The sequence below is a fragment of the Carassius gibelio genome, chromosome A1 (assembly GCF_023724105.1).
Source record: "Carassius gibelio isolate Cgi1373 ecotype wild population from Czech Republic chromosome A1, carGib1.2-hapl.c, whole genome shotgun sequence".
NCBI lineage: Eukaryota > Metazoa > Chordata > Actinopteri > Cypriniformes > Cyprinidae > Carassius > Carassius gibelio.
In genome coordinates this window covers 31,239,573-31,263,595 of record NC_068371.1, presented here as the reverse complement: position 1 = coordinate 31,263,595, position 24,023 = coordinate 31,239,573, and the positions used below count along the sequence as shown (strand labels likewise).

The 24,023-nt window shown below is 37.1% G+C and overlaps 1 long non-coding RNA gene across 1 annotated transcript; it reads left to right on the top strand.

Moving 5' to 3' along the window:
• The first annotated feature begins 22,875 nt into the window (after positions 1–22,875).
• Positions 22,876–23,289, top strand: LOC127940541 (uncharacterized). Its single transcript, XR_008148964.1, has 3 exons — positions 22,876–22,903; positions 23,017–23,061; positions 23,147–23,289. It is a non-coding gene; the product is annotated as an uncharacterized LOC127940541 (long non-coding RNA).
• The last annotated feature ends 734 nt before the right edge of the window (positions 23,290–24,023 follow it).

The window sequence follows — 24,023 nt, the reverse complement described above, 5'->3', positions numbered from 1 at the left end:
TCAGGTTGGTGGAGAGTTCCTGCCTCAAGTGGTGGAGTTCAGGTATCTTGGGGTCTTGTTCACGAGTGAGGGAAGGATGGAACGTGAGATTGACAGACGGATCGGTGCAGCTTCTGCAGTAATGCAGTCGCTGTACCGGTCTGTCGTGGTGAAGAAGGAGCTGAGCTGTAAGGCAAAGCTCTCGATTTACCGGTCAATCTACGTTCCTACTCTCACCTATGGTCATAAGCTGTGGGTCATGACCGAAAGGACAAGATCCCGGATACAGGCGGCCGAAATGAGCTTTCTCCGTCGGGTGGCTGGGCGCTCCCTTAGAGATAGGGTGAGAAGCTCGGTCACTCGGGAGGAGCTCAGAGTAGAGCCGTTGCTCCTCCACATCGAGAGAAGCCAGCTGAGGTGGCTCGGGCATCTATTTCGGATGCCTCCTGGACGCCTTCCCAGGGAGGTGTTCCAGGCACGTCTCACCGGGAGGAGGCCCCGGGGAAGACCTAGGACACGCTGGAGGGACTATGTCTCCCGGCTGGCCTGGGAACGTCTCGGGGTCCCCCCGGAAGAGCTGGAAGAAGTGGCTAGGGAGAGGGAAGTCTGGGCGTCTCTGCTTAGACTGTTGCCCCCGCGACCCGGCCCCGGATAAGCGGAAGATGATGGATGGATGGATGGATGGATGTTTCATATATGTCTATGTGTTTTACATATATGAGTTTTGCATATATTCTCATATATGCAGCAGACATATTTGGGCACTGATATTATATATGTAATTTACATATATTGACATATATTACATTTCTGTATGGGTATCTCATTAACTTCAACTCTGCTTCAGTGTTACTTTTAACACTGCTTTAGTGTTTATATGAGTCCACACTCAAGAGTGTTAAATTAACACTGGGGATTTTGCTGTGTGGAGGCAAGACAAACAGAAAACTGGAGGCGGCTAATTCAAACCAACACAGGGTCAGCTACACAAGGAGCTTAATTAAAATATCGTCTTGTTGTGTTGTTGGTTGCCAGAATCGACGGAGAACAGGCAATTTGAAATTAAAAAATGAAACTAATTGATATTTTGTTGCTCATCTCATATCATAGCTAACACAACAACATCACTAACACAACATCATGTTAGATAGCATAACTGTTAACAACAAAAGTGCTTTTTCCATTTTTATTCAATATGAAATGTGATCTTTCTAATCTGATATTAGCTGCTCAACCAGCCATGCAAGTGCAGTTCACCGTCAAGATGTAGTTGTTTCCTCTGTTTACAATGACCCAAGCCTGATACATGGTCATCTTCTGTCCTTGGCGCTGGCTAGGCAGAACTTCGGATCATACAACACAAAACTCGTCTGTTATATCTTTGTATTTTAAGTCTTGTACTTGACCATTCAGTACGTAGTTATATGCGTCTAAGGATTTATATGCTCGGTTTCTCTATCAGGTAAGTGTAGATGTCAGGCCACTCAATCTGAGGTAACGTTAATCCTGTCAGATCGTCCTTCCAATGAGTGATTGTGTACGGGTCGACCAATCTGGTTCCGTCCGTTAAAGTTAACTTTTCAAATAACTATCGCGGTCCCGGACAGTGAGTGACCTTAAATATTCAGATAAAGCAGATATATTCAGATGTTATTTTATTTTTTTCAGTTTAACAATTTTTTTTTACATTAATTTAAAAATGTACTTAAGAAATATAAGCTATAGCCTAATGTTTTTTATGTTCAATTATTTTGTGTTTCATATATTTATTTTCAGACATGAGCAGACAGACCTACTCGCATAACAGTTCGCATTTAACGAACTCATACAAGTGCCCGCTTTGGCAGAATTCAATTCAAATAGTCATCAACAGCCATTATAGTTCGGTAATATTGAGCATCGTAATGGAAAAATTTGTTTTTAAGGGAGAAAAAAAGAAATGTGGAAAATGCCAGCGAATGAACACATAGAAAAAAGAATTAGTCGCAGTATCAGTAGTGAAGGAGAGTGCTGGATTTTCGGTTTGTCCCGCAATTTACTTGAAGAAGTTCAAGAAAATGGAAACACCATATATGTAATGTTATCGATTCACATGTGATTATTTGCATACTGAATGTTGATTGGTTGGTAGCTTTCTGTATGAGAGCAGTTGATATCTAGTAAAGACGGAAGCTAGACGCAAACATGTGCGCTCTTGGTTATTTCTTGGTACGACACTATTCTGAGTGACTACACGAGAATAATACATGGTGTCAGAAGTTTATTAATTGTGGCATGATGGATTCGTCAGGGGTTCCTATGCTGAAAATGGATTGGGACTCCGTAAACTTGCCGGATGCATGGCGGAGATTTCGTCAGCATGTCCAGCTCATGTTCACCGGGCCGCTGCACGACAAGGAAGAGGAGACCATGTGTAGCTATCTGCTCCTTTGGGTAAGTGAAAAGGGGTGAGATGTTTATAATACATGGACATTATCAGCCGATGAATCCAAAAAACTGCAGTCTTACTATGATAAGTTTGAAGAGTATGTCATGCCAAAAGCAAACCAGATTTTTGCGAGGTACAAGTTTCATGAAAAAATACAAGGAGAGCACGAGACAATCGAGCACTTTGTTACAGACTTTGGGACCGTATTGTTTTTGCAACGAACTCCCCAAAAGTCAGAGAAAAACTTCTAAATCAAAGTGCTGATTTAACACTTGAAAAGGCTATTGATATAGCACGGTCGCACGAGGTTGCGCAAGACCAGCTCAGGATGATAAACTCACGTGCAACCGCAGCACAGGACCGTGCAGCACATGCAGTGATAAGCAAAAAGTCAACATCAGACCCACATAGCAACATTTTGTCGGCCCAGATCCGACCCACATCTGTCACCCGTGGAAAGATGATCTGGCCCATATGCAGCGTGGAATGATGGCACTTGGGCGGACCGCTCCTGTTTGCCAGATTTGAGCCACAAGCAGGCCATAGCAATGCCACATGTCAGCCAAGAGTAAAGAAATTAACCAGAACTGGACCTTATCTGAGCCACAAAACCTGTGTGTATTAAATATAAAGTAATTTCAGCCTTAATAAGCCTGTTAATAAGCAGAATCACTGAAGGAAAGAAAATAACAGAAAAAGAGATGAGCAGAAACACCAAAACTTCAACTGACTTCAGCCACAACCTTAGATGAAATCAATTGAAGATGAAAGAAGACAGTAAATATCTGGAGATCTCACCAGAGGAGGATTAAACAACTCCACAAACAGCTTTACTAGCTTCACTTATTACTAACCAGACTGACTTTATTTCTGTTAGATATCTACAAAATGTTTTATTGAGAATTAACAGAGGTTTAACTCTAATGTGTGTCACCATAACAGTGATTAGTGTTTCCATTAGTTGTGCTCTTAACTCTTATTTTGTACTTTGTCTTTTTTGGCTGCTTTGGTAGTGTGTTTGTTAAACACATTTGCAGCTTCAAAGAAAGCTAAAGTGACATGATATCAAGTGACGACTGTTATCTGTTGATGGTTTTATAATCATCATGAAATACATTGATGTTTTTTTTATTTTTGTCTAAGAATTATGTTGTTCCAATGATACTTTAATATTACAAACCCTGTGTTTCTGCCGCATGAGATCCAGCAGTATTACAACAATCAGTTAAAATCTTTTAACAAACATGAGCTCAAAAAACTTAACCTAAGCTGACACACATAGATATAAACAATCAGCACATGAATCTCAATAATGGTGACAATCAAAAATATTTAGATAAACTGATCAGTTCAGAACTTCACTGAAAAGCTGCTAAGTCACAACAAAAACAACAGCAGAAAATATAAGAAAATATTTAGAATTAAAGAAATTAATAGGGCAATTCAGCTGCATAATTTATTCATGTTGCAATGCATGCTGGGAGTTTTGTACTATGCTAGTACCCAGCATGCATTGCAGCAAGGTACATTTGATTGTCACCATTGTTGAGATTCATGTGCTGATTTTTGATGTCTGTTTGTGTCATCATATATTGCTTTTTTTTCGTGCTCCTTAAAATCTTCTGACTGATTGTTGTAATATTGCTGGATATCATGCTGCAGAAACCTATGGTTTGTGATGTGAATATATTAATAAAATAATTGTTACATTTAAAAAATTTGCAAAACAGCCTATTTCATGATGTTTATAAAATCATCACCTGACCTAAATTCACTTTAGCATTCTTTGATACCGCAAACGTGTTTAACAAACACACCGTCACAGCAGCCAAAAAAGACAGTATAAGAGTTAAAAGTGCAACTAATGGAAACACTAATCACTGTTATGGTGTCACACATTAGAGTTAAACCTCTGTTAATTCTCAATACAAACTTTTGTAGATGTGTAACAGAAATAAAGTCAGTCTGGTTAGTAATAAGTGAAGCTGGTAATGCTGTTTGTGGAGTTGTTTAATCCTCCTCTGGTGAGATCTCCAGAGATTTAATGTCTTCTTTTATCTTCAATTGATTTCATCTAAGGTTGTAGCTGAAGTCAGTTGTAGTTCTTGTGTTTCTGCTCATCTCTTTTTCTGTTATGTTCTTTCCTTCACTGATTCTGGCTTATTAGACAACAGGCTTATTAAGGCTGATATTACTTCATATTTAATATGCACATAGATTTCTTGGCTCAGATAAGGTCCAGTTCTGGTTAATTTCTTTACTCTTGGCTGACATGAGGCAGTGCTATGGCCTGCTTGTGGCTCAAATCTGGCAAACAGGAGCGGTCCGCCCAAGTGCCATCATTCCACGCTGCATGTGGGCCAGATCATCTTTCCACGGGTGCCAGATGTGGGCCAGATCTGGGCCGACACAATGTTGCTATGTGGGGACAGACAGAAACACGGAGCAACCGCGAAGGAAGCGGATAGAGTTACAGACAAAAACAGGCCATGTGCCAGATGTGCACTGCAACACAATCAGAGGGATGCGTGCCCTGCAAAAGGCCGTCGGTGCAAAATATGCAATAAACTCGACCACTTTGCAAAAGTATGTAAATCAAAACAACCTGTTACACATAGAGCTGTACACACAGTGGGAAATACAGACATCTTGGAGGGGGATGAGCTGTTCATTGATGCAATTAATAAAGAGCATGAAAGCACAGAATGTGAACAGGCTTTTGCAGAACTTGAATTAGGACATAAAGCAAGCAAAGTTAGCTTCAAATTGGATACTGGGGCCCAGGTGAACATTATTCCAGCCGGTAGATTTGAAAAGCTTTTCAGCACAACAGAACTGAAGTCTACAACACGCCGTCTTACAGGCTATGGTGGAGAACCACTGGATGTAAAAGGAAGATGTCAGCTTAACTGTAGATACAAAGACACAGAAGCAGTGCTGGAATTTTACATTGTGAGTATACATGCACCTCCCGTGCTTGGTTTGAGAGCATGCCTGGACCTGGGGTTGATAAAGCTTGTCTTTTCAGTTGATGCAGATACAAGCAAGACCTGTGATATCATGCAAGAGTTCCAGGATGTTTTTCATGGGATCGGTGAATTTCCAGGAGAATGTACTATACACATAGGTCCTACAGCTGTCCCTGTCGTGTATCTGCCCAGGAGGATTCCTTTCACGATGCACAGTCAACTCAAGGAGGAGCTGGACAGCATGGAAAAATCAGGCATTATTGTTAAATTGATTGAACCCACAGACTGGGTTAATGCCCTGGTGGTTGTTGAAAAGCCCCGCACTGGAAAACTCAGGGTATGTTTAGATCCCAGACACTTGAATAAAGCGATCAAAAGGCGTATTACCCCCTGCCGGCACTGGACAACATAACCCCAAAACTTGCTGGAGCACAATTTTTCAGTGTGCTTGATGCAAAATCTGGGTATTGGGCAATCAAGCTGTCAGAGTCATCGTCAAAATTGACAACATTCAATACTGTTGTGGGAAGGTACAGATTTCTACATCTACCTATTGGATTGATCTCTGCTCAAGATGAGTGTCAGAGAAAGATAGATGAGACTTATGAAGGGCTCGACGGAGTTGCAGCCATTGTAGATGACATACTCATCTTTGGGAAAACAAAAGAGGAACATGATGCAAACACAGCAAAATCCCCAGTGTTAATTTAACACTCTTGAGTGTGGACTCATATAAACACTAAAGCAGTGTTAAAAGTAACACTGAAGCAGAGTTGAAGTTAATGAGATAATTAAGAAGTTAATTGAGTTATGATTGACCATTATTGAAGACACCTGATGTTAACAAGCAGAATCACAAACGAGAAAATCACAATTTGTGTGTCACCATTATAGTGGTCAATGTTTGCTTTAGTTGGGATCTTGACCCTTCAGTTGTTATCTTTAGATTTTATGTGGCTGTGGTGACTGAATTATATCATACAGACAGACCACAGCAAAGGCAATCATGCGTGCCATTGGTTGTGATTTGTAGAGTTGTGACGTTCGCGAACGAACCGATTCTTTTGAACGGCTCATAAACATGAACGATGGGAGCCGAGTCGCGACTGGAGAGGAGCCGTTCTTTCTATTGTTCTTTTTTCCTATGCGTGTTCATACAAATGAGCTCCTCCAGGAGACAGAACAGTTATAGGGGGAGGGGCGCACCCAGCGCAGGCCAACCCTTTATAGCGTGATGATATTAGTTATTAGTTGTGCATGCATTTACATTGCATTTTGTGTTCATTTAAAACTTATTTTAAAATCATTAAAAATGTTCTTTTGTGATACTGTACTTGTATAGAAATGTTTCACTAAAAGCTGTTTTCCACAGACATTCATTGCAGCCCACTTTGTTATTGTTCATTGACTTGAAGGGGCTGATGTCCTATTTGCAAAGTTTACAGTAGTAATAGTATGTAGTATGTAGACATTTCCATTTTATTTATTCTAATTTTATCTACTTTAAAAAAAAAATAGTTTTCTATCAAAATGTTCTTGTGTGATAACAATGTTCTTGTGTGGAAGTGTTTGTAGTAAAAGCTGTTTTGCACAGAAATTCATTGCAGCTGGCTTTGTTTTTTACGTTTATTTGTGAGTAGGTATTGTATGAATAACATAAGTCAACGTAGTTTTACACACACACACACACACACTTTGTACTAAAGGTAAATCAAAATAATGATGTCACTGTCTAAGCAGAGGGATTTGTGCAACCCTTTGGAATATAATCCACACATGAGAAATGAGGTAATAATCAATATTTCAGAATAATTCAAACTCAGATATTGGTGTGTGATATCTGAGCTTTAATTATTTGACTACAAATCTCACCTCATAATACCTCCCAGTGATTATTTCCAGGATAAACTGAGATGCCCCCAAGCTGGCTTCTTAAAACTGACTAAATATTTAAAAAGAGCCAAAAGAGCCATTCTTTTGAACGGCTCTTTGAAAGGAACGAATCGCGAAGATCCGGATCCCCTCAAAGAGCCATAAATCCCATCACTAGTGATTTGAGCTATTTGTTATAGAGTGACCTGAATGCCTGAGTTTAGGTTTCTTTACTGCATACATAAATTAAGTGAAAAAGAAAAGTAAGCAACCCAGCATGTCTGACATAGTATGACATGTTTTTAATAGTTAGTACTACGTAAAAAATAAATCTTTTATTTAGACACACAGACATCAGGAATCAGCGTGAGCATCACAACAACGGTGACCATCAAAAAAGCATGTTGTAGCCAATAAAAACTTATCCATGACTCCCATCATGCATTGTGGCATGAATAAATTTTGAGCTGAACTGTCTTTTTAACTTTTTATTCTAACTATATTTTACTTTTGCTGTTTTTATGTTCATTTTTAGTATCTAGTTTTGTGATGTTCAGAGTTGGTCTGTTTATCTATGTTGTTTGTCACCGTTGTTGAGATTCATACGCTGATTCTTGTTATCTGTGTGTGCCTAAAATTACAATTTTTTAATAAAAAAAAAAAAATCAGAATCACTTGCAAGTAGTGATGGGATTTATGGCTCTTTGAGGGGATCCGGATCTTCGCGATCCGTTCCTTTCAAAGAGCCGTTCAAAAGAATGGCTCTTTTGGCTCTTTTTAAATATTTAGTCAGTTTTAAGAAGCCAGCTTGGGAGCATCTCAGTTTATCCTGGAAATAATCACTGAGAGGTATTATGAGGTGAGATTTGTAGTCAAATAATTAAAGCTCAGATATCACACACCAATATCTGAGTTTGAATTATTCTGAAATATTGATTATTACCTCATTTCTCATGTGTCGACTATATTCCATAGGGTTGCACAAATCCCTCTGCTTAGACAGTGACATCATTATTTTGATTTACCTTTAGTACAAAGTGTGTGTGTGTGTGTGTGTGTGTGTGTAAAACTACGTTGACTTATGTTATTCATACAATACCTACTCACAAATAAACATAAAAAACAAAGCCGGCTGCAATGAATTTCTGTGCAAAACAGCTTTTACTACAAACACTTCCACACAAGAACATCGTTATCACACAAGAACATTTTGATAGAAAACTAATTTTTTTTTTAAGTAGATAAAATTAGAATAAATTAAATGGAAATGTCTACATACTACATACTATTACTACTGTAAACTTTGCAAATAGGACATCAGCCCCTTCAAGTCAATGAACAATAACAAAGTGGGCTGCAATGAATGTCTGTGGAAAACAGCTTTTAGTGAAACATTTCTATACAAGTACAGTATCACAAAAGAACATTTTTAATGATTTTAAAATAAGTTTTAAATGAACACAAAATGCAATGTAAATGCATGCACAACTAATAACTAATATCATCACGCTATAAAGGGTTGGCCTGCGCTGGCTGCGCCCCTCCCCCTATAACTGTTCTGTCTCCTGGCGGAGCTCATTTGTATGAACACGCATAGGAAAAAAGAACGATAGAAAGAACGGCTCCTCTCCAGTCGCGACTCGGCTCCCATCGTTCATGTTTATGAGCCGTTCAAAAGAATCGGTTCGTTCGCGAACGTCACAACTCTACTTGCAAGAGATATCTACAAAATGTATAGATAATACAGATTTTTTCATTGTGGAATCAAAGCTGTGACAATCAATAATGGAAGTTTTACTTTGAGAAAACACTGTAAATGAGTTCAGTGATTCATGTCAAACAACGATTACATTAAAACATAATCATCAACACGAGATGATTTTTGCTCTTGGTTTGACAAACAAACTTTAAAAGTAAAAAGTTACAAGCCAAGATCCCAGCTAAAGCAAACATTGACCACTAAAATGGTGACACACAAATTGTGATTTTTCTCGTTTGTGATTCTGCTTGTTAACATCAGGTGTCCTCAATAATGCTTAATCATAACTCAATTAACTTCTTAATTACCTCATTAACCCCTTACTAGTAACCCCCCTTTTTTGGCATGGAGACCGAAATTACATACCCAAAATAAAAAGGTTTCTGCTCATGATTCTTTCTGACTAGATAAATAATCAACCTTTGTTCACAAAGCTGACACTTTAAAGTTTACTGTTCAGGAATCAGAATCACTCAGACTGTTATGATAATAGAGATATATAAGCTCAAACATAAAAACAAAAATAAAAATATTAAAAACATATGTTTTAAATGTATTTAAAAAAATGTTGATGTAGGAAATGAGTTTGAAAACACAGTGTAGCTAAGGCCACAAGTCTTCCAAGACTTCATAAAAAATTTCATAATCGAATCTGTAAAACTGTGAATTTTATGAAATATTTTCTAAGGCCATGTCATGTGTGTTTTTAGAGAAGGCTAATCAGATTGATTTATGGCCCTTGTCATCTCTGTAAGATCTCACATGTAAACTTTCCTGTGCTCTTTGTGTATGTTTCACTGTTGAAAACTGCCCGAATCATGATTGTATTGTTCTCACCAAACGAGTCTTTCACACCTCCGCCAGGTATGACACATTATCCGCATTATTCTTTTATCATTATTCTTTTGTTTTTATTCCACCTTTATTAGCCTTGATTGTGGTTTTTCAGGCTTTACAAAGCAACAAAGCAGCGATCTCACTTCAGTCTCTCTTTGCATTTAGCCCTTATTTATCAAAAGTCTTACTATAAAAATACAACAAAACATTTTCTTACAACCTTACGTGAATTATTGAGACAAAAATGCATTATGAAGAAGAAAAGCACCTGCTATTAGTAGCATTGGTGCTAACGTTAGCATCAAGCTACATCTGACAATTTATGAAATTATTAGTACACTTTTACTCAAAACTCACTTTAAACCCCGATCGAGTGTTTATAATAACTTCCTTTAGCGATCAGGGGTGGAATTTGGTCGTTTACTGTTGTAAAAATATGTTATTTGTAGCCTTTTTCATCGCTGCACAAGTTAGCATTTCCGATGTACATTTTCGATTTTTTTTATAAAAACGCCCCAGATCTCAAGAAATTCTCATACCAAGCTTTACTATCGTAATCGCGGCTTTATTATTCGGATATTTTGTGTGTACAGAGGTGTTTCAGTGTTGTTTTGGCCAGATAACTACCAGGAAGTGTGCAGGAAGCATGTGACACGATGGGGCGGTGTCCAGATATGAAACTCTAAGATTGATGTTTGAAAGACCCAATCAGAGTCTGAGTCACACACCGCACGAGCTGTGACTACTGCACGCACACAGAGATCGCTGGGAGAGGCTGTTTATCATCTGATCGCGTAAATCCGTGGAAAATGAATAGAAATGACGATTCTGTCTGAAGAAATATGAAGTAAACATCAGTAAATATATCCATATATCTCCGCAGATATGCATCTTTGGTCTGTAAATCCTTATTGACGCTGTTCAGTGAGTCTATGTGAACACAAATAAACCGCTCTTGACGTGACTTTATATGAGTGAGTTGTGAATTTCTATTCAAAATGTGGCATAATACGGATTTATTATTTTGCACTCCTGACATAAATCACTAAATATCTGTCACTGCAACAATGTTGTATCAAAATATTGGTCAAATATCGAAGCTTGAGTCTTTAAACTTTCCATTGATGCACAGTTTGTCCAGATGAAGTAAGACAGTGATGTTTAATGTGCTGTGAAAGTGAAACAATAATAAACTGGGGCCGTCAGCGATGTTTGCACGCAAAGGGGTTAACTTCAACTCTGCTTCAGTGTTACTTTTAACACTGCTTCAGTGTTTATATGAGTCCACACTCAGAGTGTTAAATTAACACTGGGGAGTGTTAAATTAACACTGGGGATTTTGCTGTGAACTTGCGCGCTGTGCTAGTGAGGACCCGTGAAAAAGGAGTACGCCTCAACCCAGACAAAAGTGTGATATGTGTCCCTGAGGTCAGTTATTTCGGGCACAAGTTAACACGAGAAGGCATTAAACCTGACCCAGAAAAAAATAAGTGCGATAAAAGACATGAGCCCTCCAAAAAATAAGTCACAACTGGAGACCATTTTAGGTATGGTTAACTATTTATCCAGATTTGCGCCAAACGAGGCAGCTCCTGAAACAGAGCAGTGAGTTTGTGTGGGACGCTACTCAGATGACAGCATTTGAGAAGATGAAAGAACTGATCACACAAGAGCCTGGTCCTGTCCTGTCTTACTATGACCCTGGTAAAGAGTTCCACCTACAGGTCGATGCGTCAAAAAGCGGCCTACACAGCAAAATCCCCAGTGTTAATTTAACACTCTGAGTGTGGACTCATATAAACATTGAAGCAGTGTTAAAAGTAACACTGAAGCAGAGTTGAAGTTAATGAGATAATTAAGAAGTTAATTGAGTTATGATTAAGCATTATTGAAGACACCTGATGTTAACAAGCAGAATCACAAACGAGAAAAATCACAATTTGTGTATCACCATTATAGTGTTCAGTGTTTGCTTTAGCTGGGATCTTGGCTTGTAACTTTTTACTTTTAAAGTTTGTTTGTCAAACCAAGAGCAAAAATCATCGCTTGTTGATGATTATGTTTTAATGTATTCGTTGTTTGACATGAATCACTGAACTCATTTACAGTCTTTTCTCAAAGTGAAACTTCCATTATTGATTGTCACAGCTTTGATTCCACAATGAAAAAATCTGTATTTTCTATACATTTTGTAGGTATCTCTTGCAAGTGATTCTGATTTTTTTTTTTTTTATTAAAGAATCCTAATTTTAGGCACATACAGATAACAATAATCAACGTATGAATCTCAACAACGGTGACAAACAACATATTCAGATAAACAGACCAACTCTGAACATCACAAAACTAGATACAAAATGAACATAAAAACAGCAAAAATAAAATATAGTTAGAATAAAAAGTTAAAAAGACAGTTCAGCTCATAATTTATTCATGCCGCAATGCATGATGGGAGCCATGGATAAGTTTTTATTGGCTACAACATGCTTTTTTGATGGTCACCATTGTTGTGATACTCACGCTGATTCCTGATGTCTGTGTGTCCAAACAGAAGATTTTTTTTTTTTTTTTACGTAGAACTAAATATTAAAAACATGTCATAATATGTCAGAAATTCTGGGTTGCTTACTTTTTCACTTAATTTATGTATGCAGTAAAGAAACTTAAACTCAGGCATTCAGGTCACTCTATAACACATAGCTCAAATCACAATCAATGGCACACATGATTGCCTTTGCTGTGGTCTGTCTGTATGATATAATTCAGTCACCACAGCCACATAAAATCTAAAGATAATAACTGAAGGGTCAAGATCCCAACTAAAGCAAACATTGACCACTATAATGGTGATACACAAATTGTGATTTTCTCGTTTGGTGATTCTGCTTGTTTACATCAGGTGTCTTCAATAATGGTCAATCATAACTCAATTAACTTCTTAATTATCTCATTAACTTCAACTCTGCTTCAGTGTTACTTTTAACACTGCTTTAGTGTTTATATGAGTCCACACTCAAGAGTGTTAAATTAACACTGGGGATTTTGCTGTGTAGGAGCCATACTGCTCCAGGACCAAAAGCCAATTGCGTATGCTTCAAAATCCCCCACACCAACAGAAGAAAACTATGCACAGATCGAAAAGGAGTTGTACGCTGTGGTGTTTGGATGCAAACGTTTTCATGCATATGTCTATGGCAGAAAGGTTATTGTCGAGTCTGATCACAAACCATTAGAACCCATCCTGAGAAAGCATCTTGAAGCTGCGCCTCCACGCCTCCAGAGAATGATCTTGCAACTACAGAGGTATGATATTGAAATTGTGCACCGTCCAGGAAAAGACATTCCAATAGCAGACACGCTGTCCAGGAAGTCCATCTCGTACCGACTCAAATCACTGGATGAGGATATGGATGCACAAATTCACACAGTTGTAGATAATCTACCTGTAAGCGACAGTAAGCTAACGAGCATCCAAAAAGCAACGAAGCAAGATCCACAGTTTTTTTCCCTGAGAAGTGTCATAAAATTTGGATGGCCTGATGTGAAGAAAAAGTGCCCCTATAACCTTACTGAGTACTGGAATCACAGGAATGAGATCTCAGAGATCGATGGGCTTCTGTTTAAGGGTGAGAAAATCATCATTCCACATGCGCTTAGGGCATAAATGTTAGAGCGCATACACACTGGACACATGGGAATAGAGAGGAGTAAGCAAAGGGCCAGAGATATTTTATTTTGGCCAGGCATGAACAAGCAAATTGAAGAAATGGTGGAAAGATGCACCACATGCTTAGAGCATCGCAAATCCAATGCAAAAGAGCCCATGATATCTCACCAGATACCAGAACGTCCCTGGCAGGTCGCTGCAACAGACTTGTTCATGTGGAACGAAGATGACTATATAATAGCCACAGATTACTATAGCAGATTCTTCGAGCTTGAAATACTCCACTTGACCACATAATCAGCCGTCATCCGTAAGCTGAAGGCCATCTTCGCCAGGCATGGTATACCTGAAAAAATAATTTCAGACAATGGCCCACAGTTCAGTTCGCATGACTTCAAAAACTTTGCAATTCACTGGGACTTCATGCACGTAACATTTAGCCCACACTATCCGCAAAGCAATGGTCTTGCCGAAAAGACTGTACAAACAGCAAAGGCCATGCTTAGCAAAGCACAGGCTGATAAGAAGGACCCTTACCTCAACTTACTTGAACATAGGAACACCCCTGTTGATGGATTTAAGTCTCCCTCACAGTTGCTGATGAGTAGACGTCTTCGCTCCATCCTCCCTATGTCATAAAAACAGCTACAGCCTCAGGTCGTGGATCAAAAGCTGGTGAATGTGAAAAGAATGCTAAAGCAAGCAACACAGAGGCAGTACTATGATCGCACAGCACAGCCATTGTCAGCATTGGCACAAGGGGATAATGTTCGATTTCAACAAACCAATGGTCGATGGATGCCCGCCACTGTTTTGCAACCTGCGGACGCACACCGTTCATACCTTATCCGTACTTACGATGATCAAGTGTTCCGCCGAAATCATCGACACTTAATGGAAACCAAAGAAATGGCATCAGAAACAAATGAGCCAGCACCTGAGAGCATGCACATTCCCGCACCTGTGGATAGAGGAGGATTGAAAGAAAACAATGGTAGCATACATCAAAAAGCAGTGCCCCTCAGTTTACACGCTCTGGTCGCATGGTGAAACCTAGAGACATTCTTGACTTATAAACCTCTGACATTTGGTAAAATATAATAAAACAAGAGTGGCAGTAGTATGGATGTTACACACGAGAGAATTTCTGAATGCAAGTTCTGCATTTCATTGGTTATGAAACCTTAGTTAATTTGTTCTACAAATACAACGTTAAGTATTGTCCCGATGGGAACTGATATGTTCAAGGGAAGTTTAATTTAGCCATATTAGACTTACATGGTAACAAAGTATTTCATAAAGATGGGGATGTAATGTTATCGATTCACATGTGATTATTTGCATACTGAATGTTGATTGGTTGGTAGCTTTCTGTATGAGAGCAGTTGATATCCAGTAAAGACGGAAGCTAGACGCAAACATGTGTGCTCTTGGTTATTTCTTGGTACGACACTATTCTGAGTGACTTCACGAGAATAATACAATATATTACGTAGCAATCATCCTTAATTGAAGAAATGTGGCGAAACATCTCTGGGCCCCTCTCCTCCTGACTAACAACTTTATCATAAGATGTCCCACTTGACAGTTTCCCTGATTTCAGCCAGTTAAGCATATTTATAATATATATTATGGAATGAATGAAACGAGTTGGCACGCATATCCTAGCCTGCAGTACATAAAAGATGAACAGTGCGTTTCCATCGAAAACTAATAAATGATAGTTTTTTATTTAAAATAAAAGCAATTACAAAGTAAATGTTTACTGTTCATGTTTTTTGTTGTATGAAAAAAATCCCACTTAAAAAAACAGACCGCCATTACATTTTTCATCTCGCGCACCCCCTGGTGGCAGCTCGCGTACCCCTGGGGGTGCGCGCACCACACTTTGGGAATCCCTGCTCTAGAGTATACTCTTCTGAATAAGTCATTATACTTCTGAATCACGCATGGAGTAGTCGGTCATCCCAGTGGTTATTCGATGTAAAAAAAAAAAAAGTTGTGCCAACTTAAATAAATACTTAATACTAAACTAAACTAAATAAATACTAAACTAAACTTAACAAACAGGACTAAAATCCACCTAACTTAAAATAACTTAATATCACAAGTTGTCACAATATAAATAGTCCTAAGAAATATCAGAAGAAAATATTTTTTGTTTACTGAACACAAGGCCTATTATCTATAAGCATACACCATTTTAAAGTGAAAAAAAAAGTGACTGGACATTCAGCCAAGTATGGAGACTTATACTCAGAATTCATGCTCTACATTTAACCCATCCAAAGTGCACACACACACACAGAGCAGTGTTCATCATTTATGCTGCAATGCCCAGGGAGCAGTCGGGTGTTCAGTGCTTTAGTCGTGACTTTAAGCTATTCAAGTTGTCTAAATAAATAAAAGACCATAACACGGGCCAAATAACTTTTTTTATTATTGAAAGTTTGTGTCCAAAGCACAAGGACATACCAAGTCTTGTATATTACCTTCTTTACTCAATGCATTTTAGACTGAGCTCAACACATGATACATAATGCATGTTAAATAAATCCAGTGTTAATTAAACCTTCATACCTTAGCAGTCTTGTGGAACTATTACGTGAAAATTACTATATTGCGTATTTTAACATCAACCTAACCCACTGGGGAAAGTTACGTCCAGTGGACGTCTTTTTATGTCTTTGCAGACGTTGAAAAGACGTCCACTGAGGAGACAGAATGTTTTTATGACGTCTTTTTAAATAATGTTTTTTATGTCTTCTGTACGTCCGATATAGACGTTCACAGATCCTCCTTACAAGGTTCTGTGACTTTATTTCTGTCAGACATCTAGATAAGCTCTTATTGAGAATTTACAGATGTTTAAATGTTGATACTTGATTCTTTTGATGTCACCATTGTGGTGGAAAGTGTTTGGTTTAGTTGAAATCTTGGTCCAGTTACTTCTTGTGTTAGCTTGTCTTTTGGTGCTATAACATTGTATTTTAAAACTTTGTGTTTGTGGCAAAGAAAGACAAAATTAAACGAGCTCAGGTGTGTCATCAGCTCTCTGTTAGTGTTAGCTTGTCTCTCGCTGTTGAAACTGTGTGCTGTAAAACACTCTTATTGTGGCAGCGAGAGTTGAGACCAACCATATACTACACATCTTGCTTGAAATTGTGACAAATTATAGCGGAATAAGATGTTAATGTATTATTGCGACTTTGGATTTATTTTTATTGATAGAAATCTTGGAGAAAAAAAAGTACTTACTTTTAGAGAACTAATCATGTCATCATAAACAAATATCAAGATTTTGGATATGCATCACATCAATGGTGACAATCAGAACAAAAAGGCTGGAAAATAAGGATGATTTTGTGCTATGGAGCTCTTTTGTTTGTCACCATTGTTGTGATGCATATGCTAAATCTAGAAGTCTGTGTGTGTGAGTACATGAACCTTTCACTCAAGTTTTTTTTTTCAAATGCATGCATTTTGTCCATCTTCAAAATAAGTACTCTTGGTGCCTGTTAAAATTATCAAACACAATTTATTTACTGTTCTCAAAACACTTATGTGATGATTTTCTCATCACCAACAAAGAGCTGATATCACCTGAGTTTGTTTAATTTTGTCTTTCTTTGCCACAAAAACAGCATTTTAAAATACACTGTTACAGCAGCAAGAGACAAGCTAACACAAGAAGTAACGACCAAGATCCCAACCAAACCAAACACTGATCACCATAATGGTGACAGAAATAAAGTCACAGAACCTTTTATGGAGGATCTGTCAACATCTAAAAAAAAGATGTCATAAAAAACATTCTGTCTCCTCAGTGGACTTCTTTTCAACGTCTGCAAAGACATAAAAAGACGTCCACTGGACGTAACTTTGCCCAGTGGATTAGGTTGATGTTAAAATACGCAATATAGTAATTTTAACGTAATAGTTCCTTTAAAAACAAACAAAAATGTTAAATACATGTGACTTCATGCCACAAGACTGCTAATGTATGAAGGTATAATTAACACTGGATTTATTTAATATGCCTTATGTACCATGTGTTGAGTTCAGTCTAAAATGCATTGAGTAAAGAAGGTAATATACAAGACTTGGTATGTCCTTGTGCTTTGGACACAAACTTTCAATAATAAAAATAGTTATTTGACCCGTGTTATGGTCTTTTATTTATTTAGACTATTTGAATGACATAATGTTGTGACCTTGTGGCTAGAGAGTTTGACTCCTAACCCTAGGGTTGTGGGTTCGAATATTGGGCTGGCGATAAAACGACTTAGGTGCCCTTGAGCAAGGCATCGAACCCCAACTGCTCCCTGGGCACCGAAGCATAATTGATGAACACTGCTCTGTGTGTGTGTCAATAATAACCAACTGCAGAACCGCAGAACCATTACGTCATAACAGTCTGAGGACGACAGCGCCAGAACCGACTGTTTGAGAGCGGAAGTGGGCGGGGTAGCACTCCGATGCCGGAAGTTCATGTTTAGATGTGTTTGTTTAGACTAGACAGTAAAAGGTTTTTAGACAGTAAAAGATAGACATTAAAAGGTTTTTAGACAGTAAAAGATAGACAATAAAAGGTTTAACTATGGCGGAGCACACTGTAGAACAAGGAAAAGAAGAAGAGAAAGAGGTAAAAAGAAGTTATATATTTGATAGATGCAACATACTTAACATTATAACGTTACGCTTATACAAGACGGCTCTGTACTGACACTTTTTTTTTTAAAGGAAGTATTTTGTAAGTTAGGCTAATATTTAGCAATATCACAGTATCACTTTGTTGAGTTACATATTCATGGTTTGAGATTTAATTTGTTGTTGGCATTGTATTTTACAGCATTTGTTAAATTTTCTGACCATGAGAATTTCATTAATTGTATTTTATTTAACCGATAGAAGCACATATCGATTCAGAGAGGGTCAGCACCTTGTTTCTACCATGAGGAAGCAGATGGAACTGATGTTGTGATGGAGGACAGAACCCCGGCTGCTTCAATGGTTACAACAGGTGGTGAGTGTTTTCATTCATGGGTTAAATGGTGGTAACATACTTTAGAAACTGTGTGGTGTATTTTATTCTGTGTATAATTTATGTCTTCACTGCAGCAGGAATGGTTTGTGACATTAAACAGTTGTCTGCCAGTAGAAGTTGTTGGGATTTCCAGCCAAGTCATTGGCAGTCATCATTGGTAAAATTGTTTGTTTTTATCACACTTTTATTAACACATTTTATGTATACTGAATGTAATTCTGGTCTCTTTATCTTAATCTGTGGTAAAGCTTAACCAGATTTTGAGTAAAAATGACAGAGATGAGACAATTGTTCAAGTTGGAAGCATTAAACTGCAGCGGAAAGATTTCTTGACCTTGGGCCTCAATGCAGCGCTTGAGGCAACAGTAAGTGGACAAATAATGATTTTAAAAATAGAAAAATTGACCATACAGCTAATATATATTTTGTTAGTAATTAACTAATGTTATCATATTACTAATATATACTATATTTACAAACAGATTGCAAACAGCTGTCTTAATGTGATCGTCATGGTGGCTAAGGAAAAGGTATTTTTGCCTACAACTGTATAACTCATGATCACCTGGAGACGTAATTGTGTTTTGTAATGGATGTGCAAATGAATGTTATGCTTAGAGAGCAGATGTGTTTGCAGCAAATTCCTATGTTGTAGTTACCTGGCTACCACCACTTGAATTGGACCCATTTTTATCGTTTCCAGTAAGTACATCAAGTTATATTTTATCGAAAACTGGAACAGTTATAAATTCAGTTACAACAAATGAATGGATCTTATGTTCACCCAATGATAACATAGGATCCAAGGATTACATTCTGCTCCCTCCTTGGATGCCAGGACACTGGATGCTATGTGTATGTTGTTCCCTTCATTTTTGGGTGAACTAACTCTTTAAGATTATATGGTGATACTAGGATTCAATATACTAACAACTGTATTTCACAGGTTCTGAAGTTCTGAAGCCTAAAAACAAGGCTATGTATTTTTTTGATTCAACTTACCCCTACGGGATTTGTGATGTAAAATATGTGACTGTCTTCAGGTTGCACTTACATATATAAATATTATGTTCAGAGTTCGCAGTTCAAGGTTTGCTGTTCAAAGTTCGTTGTTCCAAAGTTTGCTCTTCATTTATGTTCACTGCTGATTGTTCTGTGCATGATGTACATTTGCATGATGATCTGCATGCTGTTTTTATATTCTAAATTTTAAATGTTGTTTTTGCAATTCAGTCAGGGGTAATTTTTTTTTTTTGCTTTAGAGTAAATATACTTTGCTTTTTTTGTCCAATTTTTCTGGTTAAAATATATTACAATATTTCTGTTTGATTTTGTTGCAGTAAATTGACAAACAGAATCGCTCCAGGACCATGGAAGCTGATCAAGAACAAGGTTAGTTTTATTAGGCTTTCAAAAAACATAAGCTACTTATATAGATTGTGTTTTTATATGTTTGTCACATCCTTTACAGGGATAACTTAATGATAATTGCATTGTTTTAGAATGTTCCACAACAGCTGACTGGCTCTGTGCACTGTAAAAAAAATTGCCGTTAAATAACAGTAATTTTCTGGCAGCAGGGGCGCCAGTAAAGTACTGTTAATTTACAGCTCTTAACCATTAATTTACCACTCTTATTTTTTAACAGTATTTTACCGTAAATTCTACTATGGAAATTAACTCCACTCCCACTGCTTCAAACAGTTCGAGTTTTTAAAACTAGCATTCCTACGATGTTAGCACTATGAACTTATTTCATTTGAGTCCACTGAGAAGGAATATTTCTTAATATAACGATGCAAACACTTAATGTGCAATAATAAAGTAACTAAATACATGACTTTTACTCAAATCAATGCAGCTCATTGTCAGCTATACCACACATGTATATGCTGAAGTACTTAACGCAGAGATCATCACTGTATCAGCGACTCCACATTTACTGCCTTTACATAAAGCAGCAGAAAATCAGAAATTGTGGCTCATCATTGACTGAAGCAAAGGCTCTACTCTCCAGCACAATGGTGAACAACAAAACTACATTAAACTAAACGATTTCTCTTGTGCAAACACACATTAATACAGTCAAGTTCAGTATTTACTCTCATTATCAGTGTATGACTTTGCCTAGTTTTTTTTCTATGGATGTTCACAAATATTTTAGTTAAATTAACTTTTTTTTCATTTGGTAAATCTGACGTTTACATTTTACAGTATATTACTGTTTTTCCTTGACTTGACGGCAACAAACTGTAGAAAAACACTTTTTTTGCTGGCAACCATTAATTCACGGCAAGAAACAGTTGAAAAACAGTTATTTACTGGCAGCAGGGGCGCCAGTAAATAACTGTTTTTCTACAGTTTGTTTCCTGTAAATTAATTACAGTTTATTACTGTTAAATTATGTTTCATGCTGTTTTTTCTTCATCTTAAATCTTTAACACTTTAAACCCCACAAGAAAATCCTCAGTTTTAAATGAACACTTATAATGTGTGCACACTACAGAGTGTTAGAGTAACACTGAATCAGTGAAGTTAATGAGATAATTCGGTGATTAATTGATGATTGAGCATTAGTATAAACACCTGCAGAATCACTGAAGGATAGAGAAACACAAGATCTACAAATGACTTCAGCCACAGCCTTAGATGAAATCAACTGAATAAAAGAATACATCAAATCTCTCAAGATCTGATTAAACAACTACTAAAACAGCTTCACCAGATTCACATTACTAACCAGACTGACTTTATTTCTGTCAGATGTCTACAGAAGAACTTATGGAGAGTTAAATAGGTTTAGGTGTTTTTTTCACTACCATGATGGAGATCAGTGTTTACTTTAGTTGGGCTCTTGAACATGACTTTTCAACAACTAAGGTTTTTTTTAACATGCTGTAACAATGCGTCTTTGGGACTTGTTATAGCAAAACAAAAGTACACAGAAGAAAAAAAAATCTGATATTGTTGTTTATATATTGACAAGAACAAACACTATTATTTCTGATCTAATCCCGTGTCTCTTCTCTTATTGAATATTGATATTACAGCATAAGAATGAACACTTCTGAGCCATAAGTTATAAAAGACTGTTAAGAAAATTTCACTCATAATAAAAAAAAAAAAACCTTTGCTGAAATTTAGACAGAAACATCAAGAATCAGCGTATGAATCACAACAATGGTGACAATCCACAAAATGAACAGATCAGCTCTGAACATCACAACACATGCTACTAAAACTTAAAATAAATGCAAAATTATAAGCACATAAGAATTCAAGAAAATAAGTGAACAATTCAGGGGCATAATTTATTCATGCCCCAATGCATGCTGGGAGTCATGGATGAGTTTTATCCTGTGCTGGTACCCAGCATGCATTGCATCATAAACCTTTTGATTGTCACCATTGTTGAGATTAATATGCTGATTGTTGATGTCTCTCTTTCAGTGTTGTGAGTACTGCTGCCCAAAATATTTAAAGCTCAAAATTTCATTAAATCCATATCCAGATAATCACATTACCGTTCAATCTTATAAAATTGAAGAAACAAACAAAAGAAAAGCGTTATTCACTCATATATATTTCAACACCAAATTATGAATTGACTATTATAGCAACAAGTCAGTCTAGTAGATCATGCTTGACAGAAACCGTCATAGTCACTTGACCATGAAGATTAATATTGCTGTAACAGATGTATCATAAAGATACAAATATAACAATGAAACAAAAGTTGAAGTACAAAAGTCAAGGGTCAGGAGCCCAACTAAAGCAAACACTGATCTCCACAATGGTGACGTCAGACGAAACAGTAACATTATCATCTAAATCTCTGTAATTCTCAATAAGATTTTTTGATCTCTGATCTCTGATCTGATAGAAATAAAGTCAGTCTGGTAAGTAATGAGTGAAGTTGATAAAGCTGTTTGTTGATTGTTTAAATCTTCAGTTGATTTCATCTAAAGCTGTGGCTGAAGTCCGTTGTATTTCTTGTGTTTGTCTTGTTTCTTTTTTCTTCAGTGATTCTACTCGTTAACAGCAGCTGTTGATCATTGTCTGAATTCACTAATTAGTTTTCATTCTCTCTGTTAGGTGGACTATATTAGTAAACTTATGTGGAATAGTGAATGAGGGTGTAGGGTGTGATTTGAAACACAGCCGCTGAGTGTCGACTTTGAACGTTGTTAATTTACGATATATAGCAGCAGGCTACCTTCTCGAAAACGATGAATATTACCCAGAATGCAATGTTTTACTGAAAAACAGTATGTTACTGTCGAAATTTGGCCGTTTTTTTACAGCGATTTTTAACAGTGTGGACTGTGGGATCTTCATGCTGATGGTGAGGGATAAAAGGGAAAGTAAAAAAAAAAAAAAGTTAGATAAATCATAAGATTGAAACCATTATATGGTTGCCTGAACTTGACTGATTTCCTTTTTTGTGGGGAATTTCAGTATGCTCTGCACATGGTCTTTGAGGCACCCTTTGATTTTACAGCTGTAAGTCTTTTTTAAAAATATATATTTTAACTAGATGATATAATCCATTAAATTGACCTATTAACACTTTCTCCCCTTATGCAAGTCGGATTTTCCTCTTATTCGAAAATGGTGGTGCCTTATTCTCATGGAGAATTTTGCCATTGAAAGGTAACTCTCTTGCTTTCTCAAGTTTTTCTCTGTCTATAAATTTACTTAAAAATGTATTTGTCACAGGAAACATGCTGCAATTGTCTCAAACAGGCACATGAAAGAGCATAATTTCAAAACATTACTTTACATGCATCCTGATTAAACCACAATGTATTGTTGAGGACACTTCCAATCTCCCCAGGGACAACAGATGTAAATGAGCTAGCAGCCAAATGTGGTGCATCTCTTCTCTTGTGAGAATAATTATTTTAAATGAATTAATTATTTCACTCCTTTTTTGTACTCTTCTCTCATGAAGGAACCACAGATGGTCAAAGACCTCAGGACCGCAGTTGTATGGCTGCGGAACAACTGCCACTCCTTCAGAGGTTCAGTGCAAGAGCCGTCATATCTGGACCTAGAAAAGGAAGACCAGGAAGAGGCCCTTCTTAAACTTGATCGGGCGGAAAGAAAAGATGATCTGGAACTGAGTCTTTCATGTTTTGGTTCCAGTTTCAACAGGACATGGAAGTTTTTATTTTCGAATGTCACGACGAAAGGCACCTCAGAATAAACTCCATGTTTATGGAGTTTTAATTTGTTATTTATTTTTCTCTTGAGAATTATTGATGTAAAATTTGTGCCTGTATAACTTTTATAAGATTTATTTTCTTTGGTTTGATTTTGTTTTATATAATTTATTTATCTAATTTGATTTTGTAATTTGATTTAATTAGAAAACAGCTAGTGTGTGATTTTATTTAAAACTCATTTTATTTAAATTAATATTTTTTTGTGTTTTCAGTCCATCATATTATTGTGTATGGTGG